At 54.7% G+C, this 9611-nt stretch overlaps 1 long non-coding RNA gene across 1 annotated transcript; it reads left to right on the top strand.

Moving 5' to 3' along the window:
* The first annotated feature begins 5988 nt into the window (after nt 1–5988).
* Nucleotides 5989–9378, top strand: LOC113883998. Its single transcript, XR_003508779.1, has 3 exons — nt 5989–6085; nt 7047–7259; nt 9052–9378. It is a non-coding gene; the product is annotated as an uncharacterized LOC113883998 (long non-coding RNA).
* Nucleotides 9379–9611: the final 233 nt, after the last annotated feature.

Raw genomic sequence — 9611 nt, 5'->3', positions numbered from 1 at the left:
CTGGATGGCCAAGCAGTGGCCGGGCACCCAGAAGGGAAGCCTGGAGGTGGCCACCTCCCGCACCCTGCCCATCAGGCAGCTCAGCAGCAGCGTCCCTCCACCCCTTTCCCTGGACTCTCCCTTTGCATGGCTCAGTGGCCACTTCCCCAGAACTCTCGTCCCTCCTCCTGCCCAGGGTTCCCGCGGCCAGGGACCCCAGGCCAGGGCAGCCCCTCCCTCAGAGTCTCTGAGCGGAGGGGAGACGGGGAAGGGTTAACACTCTTTGTTATCTCTCCTTTTAATCCTCAGATGGGCCAGCGGCTCACGTTGTTCGGATCTGGTAGAGAGAAAGCGTTAACTATTATCTGCTTCTAGCTGACCATCTGCTGTTGCAGAAAATTCAAAACCCTGGAGATCTACTTATATCCACATCGTAAACGAGAAAAGATGTTTTAATTAAGGGAAATCAGGTTAACTTAGCTCTAATTTACAAGCCGCCTGCCTAATGAATTGTCTGGGCTGCTCTCTCTTTGTAGAGAGTAAATCTGAGGATCCTTTCCCTCCGCAGTTCAGACACTAATTAACTAACCAAGAATTTTAGTAGCACACTCGCCTGTCGCCTAATAGTTTTACCTAAAGCCAGCCCGGTCATTGCTTGTACAAATTGCCAATTAAATGTGATTGATATAATGAAATTGGATTGTATTTTTCACTTACCTCCTCCCATCCCCCCTCATCCCCACACCATCCTACCCCTGTGTCAGGGGTGGTGCGCCCACGCACCCCCTCACCACCAAGCTGAACAGAACCGGCCCCCCAGCTCGGGCTGTGGGGCCCCAAGCAGTGCCCACGCGGGGGCGGAGCACGTCCCTGGTAAGCCAACATTTCTATTAGTTGAAGTTAACAGGCCTAATCTTGTTTCCAGATATTTATCCACGTACCCAGGGCTGTAGTTACATGTTTGAAGTTAGGGGGGGTAAGTGAAAGATCTAAGCGGCCATTCTAAAAATACATTAACAGTTTCCAAAATCTATATCGCTGCTTAATTAAATATGTTATCCTGTTTATAGGATCTGTGGCTAATTATTTAGAGTCATTTAATCTACTCAATTTGCACGTTAATTAAACAGCATCGGGTTGCAGAGCCGGCCGCGGCCGGGCGGGAAGCAGCGCCGCCTGGCGGGCCCGGCTAGCATCCCGCGGACCGACCAGTCCTCGAGCTGGTCCTGCGAGCCGGTCCGGGGGCGCTGGCTGCGTGATGTGTTCCCAGGCCATCAGGCAGGAAAACAGGGGTGGCCGGCGGGCTGCCCAGGACCTGCTCTGCGGCTGTTTATGGGGAGGGGATACCCCGCCCCCCGTCCCTCCCTCCCGGGCGCAGAGGCGAAGGGGCGGCGCGCCCGGGCCTGGTTAACCGCAGAACGATGGAGCCGCGCCCGCCCCGCGCCCGCCGCCTAATTGTCTCCGCCGCCCGTCCCCATCTGTCCCTCTCCGCCCGTGTGTGTTTTGGCCTTTGTCTCGCCGCCCTGCGCTGACACCCTCTTTCAAAGCCCACTTCTGTCGCCCTTCACCGATCGCTTCTGCCCCATTAACCCATCGGCACGAGGCTCCCGCAACAAAGGCCCGGAGTCGGGCGGACGCGCGCGCGCCCGCCCATTGTCCGCCGCTGACCCCGCGGCCCCCAGCCTGGCCCGGCCGGCCCGACGGGGCGGGGACGGGGTCGGCCTTGCAGATAAACACAGAAGGCGTCCTGCCCGGGCCGCGCTCCGCCCTCAGTGAACGGGACGGGACAGGACGGCCGCCTTGGCAAGGCCGGCGAGCAGCTGCCGCCGCGGGAACCGCGGGCCTGCCCGCCGGGCAGCTAATCCGCCGCAGGCCCCTTTGTCCCTCGCTGGACGTGAAGCTGGCAGAGAGAGCGGCTGGAGAGAGAGCAGGCCCGCCGCCTGGCGTGCCTGGTAAACAAAGAGAAGTGTTGCTGAGCGGGGCTGCCGTCCTCCGGTTCCGGTTCCCGGTCCTGCCCGGGGAAGGAGAGCAGGCCCCGCCGACCTGGCACAGGGACTCCTCCCGGTGCGGCTGCAGCACAACCCTGAGCCGCGGCCCGAGGCCACAGCAAATGGTCGCTCCCATCCACTGGGCCTTGTGGGGGTTGGGGGCGGGGGCTGCGTCCAGGAGGTGCTGCACAGAGCCAGGAGCTTTCTCTGGAATCTACGGGCTGCTCCTGGGCGGTGGCTGGGCTGTGCCGCTGGTGGATCCGCAGCTGTGGTCTCTCTTCACTCTTCTGGAGACCCCTGTCTGGCCCAGGGCTCCTTCTTTGACCAGTGAGGCAGGAGGAAGGTGGCGTGTGGCCCAAGGGCATCAGAAGGTCACCTTTTTCTGCAGCGGGTGTGGTGCCAGCAGGAGGTGGATGGGCCCAGGCAGAGCGGAGCTGTGGGAGGACGCCAATAAGCAGTGTGGTCTTGGCGACATCTCTGTAGTCCTGGAGACCCCACTTTTTACACCCAGATTCTGCCTGCTTTCATTTTCTATCCCGCAAGTGCCACTCCCTGGGCCTAGTGGTGGCCCTCTGCAAGCCAGTCCTCAAGACACCAATGTGTCCCCTGGAGACATCCCATGTCGAGGCTAGGAGAAGGAAGTTCCTGTTTCTAAGCCTGTCTAGACTACTAGTTTTTTTAATTCATTAAACATTTAAAATAAAGGGATGGCAAGAGAAAGAAGAGCGAACACGGTAGGGCTGCCCAAGGCACCTGCGGTGCCCCAGCAGGAACTTGCTGACGGGGCTGTCACTGTCCATGCCCCAGCCCCGGTGCTGGGGGACCCGAGGCCTGATTCTGGGCAGCTCTGCCGTCTCCCTGCTGACCTAATGACGGGTAACCATGAATCTTTTCAGAGGGTCCGGTCGTTGCCAAGAGTCCAGAAAGAAAAGGCCCCTTGTCTCCTTCCACCCCGTTGCCTGGATCCCACGGCGCACTCTGGTTTTCCTCCTACAGGGACTTTACACATCAGTGTCACGCTGCAGCACAAGTCCAGGCCCTCTATGCTTCAGGTGCAGCTCAGAATTCTGACCCCAGCTTGGTCCTCAAGCGCTCTGCACGTGACAACTTCTGCAAGTGTTTGGGCAGAAGCAAAGGCTGACGACAGAGTCCAGTACAGCCGGCAGGACTGGCAGAGTCACCTCCTGGGAGCCTGCCACCATAGCTGGAGACCAGAGGTCCAGAAGCTGGAGTCGGGCCAGCAACGAGCGGCACGGGTACTTCTTAAATAGCTTTATTGAGATGTCACTGCCACACCACCCAATGCACCCTTTTAGACTGTACAGTGCCACGTTTTCAGCACGTTCAAGAGCCGAGCAGCCATCGCCACTAATTCCAGAACACTGTCATCGCCCCCCAAAGAATCCCACACCCATTAGCAGTCACTCCCCATCTCCTGCCCCTCCCCCCTCAGCCCCTGGCAACCACTAATCCACTTTCGTCTCTATGGATTAGACAGGGATAATTTTGCAAAAAGAAATTCTACCAGTCTGGGAAGGACTGTATAAATGAGGAGTGTGGGGGTCAGGCCTGAAAACTCTGTGGATCAGCATGGCCACTTGTCCCCACCTGGGACATCTGTTTTAAACATCAGCACTGTTTGTTTGTTTTTTAATTTTGTTGAAGTATAGTCAATTTACAACGTTGTGTTCATTTCTACCGTACAGCAAAGTTACTGAGTTACACATATATACGTATGTTCTTTCCCATTATGGTCCCATTATTGTCTATCACAAGATACTGAGTAGAGTTCCCTGTGCTCTACAGGAGGACTTGGTTGTTAATCCATCCTATTTTACCAGTTCACATCTGCTAACCCCAAACTCCCAATACTTCCCTGGCAATACCCCCATCCCTGGCAACCTCACGACTGTGAGTTATCGACATGGTCTTAAGATCACTTCTGGCCCTCTCTGTTTTCTATCTGCTTCTGTGGGTGCCATCTGGCTCCAGCCTGGTGGAAACCACACCTTTCCGTCCCGTCAGTGAGATGCCAACACCAGCGGAGCAGTCTGGGCACCCAGAGTGGCCATGGGGAGGCTCCTCACAGCCATCCGTAACTCCATCCTCCCCAGCCCTGAGGCCAGTGTGATCCTCAATGTCCATGGAGCTTCGTCAACTATGATTTGGATCTCAAAGCAATTAAGATGTTGTTCACTTCAGAAAAGGCCATTTAGTTTTCCCTAAACAAAAACAAAGAAAAAATTTTTTAATGTAGCTCATTTTTAGCACCAAATCTTGTCATCATCCCATTCTTTATGAGCCCAAACTCCTAGCAATCACAGCACTGGGTTTCTAATGAGCATTTTCTTGATTTACAGCAGAAATGAGCAGTTATCTGCTAATAACCCCTGAGTCTGAAATTAAAAGGGCTGAGAAAATAAACCAAATTGCCAAGATCAACTCTCGTTAAATAAAGGCGTTGTGAAAAGACACAGCACAACATTTTCATGCATCGGATCGACAACACAATAGCTCCTCATTTGAGGTTGTAATTATTTAATACCACTTAGCAGCTGCAGAGCACTCACCCTACAAACGTTTAATGGACATTTGTTAATTAATTCTCAGCAGAGCCCATCCAGCGACTCGCACACGAGAAACTGAGGCAGGCACTGGAGGCGACAGAACGGAAGTCTGCAGGAGAGCATAGACTCAGGTGGCCGCCCCCCTCAGCCCCCCTGCCCACCTCAGTCTGAGCTCATTGCTGCCCAGAAGTTTCTGATTCATGGCAGCAGCCAGGGGGGGCAGGGAATGTCTAAATGGCTCTGAAGAAGTTCATAAACAAAGGCAGAGTTTATGAGTCTCTGACTTGGCTAGAGAGTCAGACGTCAGTTTTATTCCACCCACCAGGAGAAAATGAACTATTTGACAGCCTGAATTAACTCGAAGTTAAAAGCTGCAGATACCCTGAGTTGCAAGCTGCCAGAGGAGAAATCCAGGCAGAGAGGCCGCGGGTCCACGAGAAGGAACCACATGCCCACGGGGGCACGGGCACCAGCTATGCCCACTGGGGCACGGGCACCAGCTGTGCCCACTGGGGCACGGGCACCAGCTAGGACTCAGCCCTGTCCCAGCGGATGGCAGCTGAGACGACAGAGAGACGCCCAGGTTTACAACTCAAGTCATCGTGGGCTTTCTGCTCCTGCCTTCCCACATGGCCACCGTGCTTATCCCCAGGCTCCTGCGGGAACAAGAGGCTGCTCTCAGTGGCTTGCTGCTGTCCTCCTTAGAAGAAAGCCTTCCATCCCAGGGACACAGCGGTGGCAAGCAAAGAGAGAGCCTGGGAGACCTTGGGAAGAGGATTTTGGTCCCAGAAGCCGGTGGGGGTAGAGGCGCCCCTCCTCGGGCTCACTCAGGCCCTCATTATGCTTCCTGGCCCCGAGAATGACTGGCACACGCTCCCCTGCAGGCTACTCCGGGGCGGGGAGGCAGGAGGCCAAGTCCTGGACGCTTTACCTCGGCCAGTCTGATTCCAGGACACATGACTTGTTTCATTGTTGGACCTACGGACGAGGGCAAGCAGGGGAGGGGGGTCAGAACCAGTCACCCCTCCTCCTCTGACCAGTCAGATGGGCCCAAGGTCCAGGCTCAGGTGTCCAGTGTGTTCTGTGTAGCGGCTGAACCACGCCCACTCTCAAGGCGTCTTCATTACTAAAGAGCTCGCCTTTGCTTTCAAAAACTCGACCAAATTAAAGCTCGGGCCTGAGCGAGTTTGGGGGGGTAGGGAGTGTCCAGCTGACCCCCACCCCCCAGCCATGGGGAACTTCACATGGATTATGAAGCTTCCCCTCGAAGTCACTGAGAACGGCCTTCTGGGGCCGGGGAGGCTGTGTGTGACGGGTGACGAGCGACAGGCCTTGAGACGGAGATGATTGCGACCCGACACCTACAACAGACCAGACACAGAGGAGGAACCGGAAGTCCAGGGGCGCCCAACCGGAAGGGGCGGGGCCGCCGCCTGGAGACTTGGGAAGGCCTGTGGGTGCGCTTGGCCTAGGCTGGCGTGCGGGGCTCCAGGCAGTGACCTGTCCCAGCCGGCCTGCTCGTGGATGAGACCTCCAGGACCCAGCTTGCAGGTGGGGTGCAGAGCTCGTGGCAGGAGGGAGAGGGTGCGCCTGGGAGCCGAGGGGTGAGGGGTGGGAGGCCGGGCCCGAAAGTGGGCTGCGGGCCTCGAGGGGCTGAGGCCTGGCCCTGAGCCGGGGTTGTCGGCAGCAGGGTCCTCCTGTACCGGGGTGACCTGATGAACCCTCAGACTGGGAGGCGCCTCCGAGTGTCTTCGCCCGGAGAGGAGGCCTCTCCCCTGTGGTACCGTCTCGTCTGTGGTGGACGCGGTGAGGCGTGTCCCCCCGTCGCTCCCCAGATGGTGGCTTTGTTGGGGCTGCTGCTCTGGGACAGCGCGGGGCTCCTGGGGGGCCGTCCTGGATGGTGGGGGCTTGTCTTCGTTGACTCTGCAGAGAAGAAAGCCCCCTGGACTCAGTGTCTCCCAATGTCAGTCACTGAAGTCTTGCTGTAGTGTGCCCACACACCACGGTGCATTTTCTGTTTCTCTTTAAATGTACTTCAAGCAGAATTGCTTTTTTAAAAAGTTAATTAAACTTTTTGGCTGCACCTTGAAGCTTGCAGGATCTCAGTTCCCCAACCAGGAATTGAACCCAGGTCCTAACCGTCGGACCACCAGGGAATAGCCCAGAATTGCTTTTTTAAAAAATATTTTTATTTGACTGCCCAGGCCTCGGTTGTGGCATGTGGGGTTTTCAGTCGTGGCGTATGAACTCTAGTTGCCACATGTAGAATCTAGTTCCCTCACCAGGCGTTGAGCCCGGGTCCCTCGCAGTAGAAGTGGTGAGTCCCAACAGCTAGACCGCAGGGGAGTTCCCCAGAATTGCTTTTTAATTCAGCCTCATCCTCAACCAAGTCTGTGAAATCCCAAGTTCAACGCGCCCGCTGCTTTCTCTCACACAGAGATAAGTGACGCTTGAGATAAGTGACGCTTATTGAAGACTGCCTGTTTGTGTGCCCCCTGTGGTCGTCTTGCAGGCCCCAGGAGCCCGCTGTCCGCGTGGGAAAGTCCTCGACCAGATGACCTAATGACGGATTCTGCAGAAGTGAAACCGTCCTTCGGTGGGAGGCGACAAGGGCCCTGGGACAGAGCCCACACAGGAGCCCTCCGCGTCCAGCCGCCACTGTCTGAGCGATGCTGGAGGAGCCTCTGGGCCTCCCTGAGCCCCACGTGCCCGGCTCAGCTGCAGGGTAAGCTGGCTGTGAGGGCCGAGTGAATTTATACTGGGGGAGAGTTGGGGAATGTGTCATCATTGTTCTTAAGGAAAGGAAAGGCAGTGCAGCTTGAACTGAGGATTGTGTTTCTCTGGGATTCAGAATTTCTTGAGCCTAAAAAACAGTGGAGGGGTTGATAACGCTTGAGGACGTGATGCTCAGAGAGATCAGCCAGACACAGAAGGACAGGCACTGTGTGACCCCACTTCTGTGAGGTCCCCAGAGGAGTCAGGGTCATGGAGACAGGAAGTAGGAGGTGGGGACCAGGGGCTGGGGGAGTGGGGCTCAGTGTCAAACGGGACAGTCTCAGTTTGGGAAGATGAGAAAGTTCTGGAGATGATGGTAGTGATGGCTGCATGACAGCATGAGTATACTTAATGCTCCTGAACTGCACCCTGGAAAAATACTAAGATGGTAAATTTTATGCTGTGTATATTTTCCCTGCGATAGAGAAAAGAGAGGAGAGAGGAGAGAGGAGTGCACTTCTGGTGGGTACACGGGGATTCATGCTATTAAGTCTCTGCACTTGCGTTCATAGTTGAAATTTTCCATAATTTTAAAAAGATTTCTCAGGTTTTCTCCAGGAGGGCTGGCCCCCAGGCTTGGGGTCTCAGAGCTTTTGCAGGTACGGAAGCCCGTGGAGGCTTTTTTATGGCTTTCTCTGTTCCTCCAAATGTGCTTATTTCTAAAGGAGCCCCTCTGGTTCTCTGGCCCCCTCTCTGGGGAGGGAGTAAAGGTGGCCCAGGAGGGGCCCAGGGATCCCCTTTCAGCAATCCCTCTGCCGCAGAGGACAGTCCCACTCACCTTCCTGGAGGGTGCTGGGCGGGCCGGGGGCAGCCCTGCAGGTGTGGACGCTCCCTTGGGAGGCCTCGGTTGCTGCCCTCTGCCCCTTCGTGGGCCTTGAGGTGACACCACTCCTCTCAGTGTGCTCAGCACAGCGAACACCCCTATGTTTAATCATTTAAATTCACTTAAGTTCTGGTGCTGGCATTTAGCAAGGAAAAGCTGTCTCCATTAAAACCAACTGACAAAGGTTTTCCTCTTCCCTACAGCTTTCATTTCCACTCTTCCTCACCTTTTAAAACATTCCACCCCAGTAGAAACATTCCCGTTTGATTTTGCACCCAGAGGCCCCTGTCCCGGAAAACGAGGCCTGTTTTTGTTTCCCTGGGGTCAGTGGTTTCCCCCACCCTTAAGTTCCGGTCACAGTGCTGGAAAGAAAAAGCGGTCAAACACCCTTTCCTACCTCCTAGGAAACCACACAGAGACTTGGCCTCCCGGGCATTTAGAACCCAGTTTTCCCGATGCTCGTGGCTGAGAGTCTGGGTTTTCCTAAAGAACTCTCCCTGCCTACTTTCTCTGTGAATATATCACCACAGTGTGGACGCTCAGCTGCTAAAGTTGCCACCAAGCCTCTTTGGTATTGGGTAAACGTCTCTGAGTAATTCAAAATAAGCCACCAAACAAGGCACATTCGTTAAACGTTGGGGAACATTTCCAATACGCAGCACGAAACGAGAGCTGCACGTGGAGGGCGCCCCTCAGCGCTCTGACTGGAGGGGCTGAGCAGAGGCTGCGTCCCATTATTTGAGCTTCGTGGTCCCGAGTCTCCGCTGTTTTATTAATTTTTTTATCTACAGTTCTAAACTACTATTTCATTTATTAGAACAATAGGGAAGCTTATTGAGGTGGTATTTTTATTAAAATTTCTATTAACTTTTGCTATCAGTACAGTTGTAGATTAATTAATTTTTACTACTTTTTAAAGCAAAAAATATTAGAGCTGATCCCAAGTTACTTCAAACGTGAAACAAGCCAAGTCAGAAAAAGAGCAGTTGGGCGATAGAGACGTCGCTGGTTCAGACCAGGAAGAAGTTTACGGTCGACAGGCAGCTTGCCAGGTAGGTTGTCTTCATCTGGGGGGTTCAGGCAAAGTTCTGCTTTGTTCTGTCTGAGGTGATCTCACAGAGAGACACACAGATCTGCTCTTTCACATAGTGGGGGGATTGTTTTGTCTTTGGAGTAGATGCATAATTCTGTGAAGTGGTTTCTTTGATTTTTTTGGCCCTGATACTTGGCATGTGGGATCTTAGTTCCCCGACCAGGGATCAAACTCATGCACTCTGCATTGAAAGTTTGGAGTCTTAACCGCTGGCCACCAGGGAAGTCCCTGCAGTGGCTTTCTCAAGGTGAAATTTACATAATATGAAATTCACCATCTTACAGCGAACATGGTTAATACCGTCACAATGTCCTGCAACCACCACCTCTGCCCAGACCTCTTTCCTCGTCCCCAAGGAGCCCTGGGCCCATTAGTGGTCACTCTCG

This window comes from Bos indicus x Bos taurus, chromosome 25 (assembly GCF_003369695.1).
Source record: "Bos indicus x Bos taurus breed Angus x Brahman F1 hybrid chromosome 25, Bos_hybrid_MaternalHap_v2.0, whole genome shotgun sequence".
NCBI classification, from domain to species: domain Eukaryota; kingdom Metazoa; phylum Chordata; class Mammalia; order Artiodactyla; family Bovidae; genus Bos; species Bos indicus x Bos taurus.
Note: the sequence above shows the minus strand (reverse complement) of the source record. Positions and strands in the feature narration are given on the sequence as shown.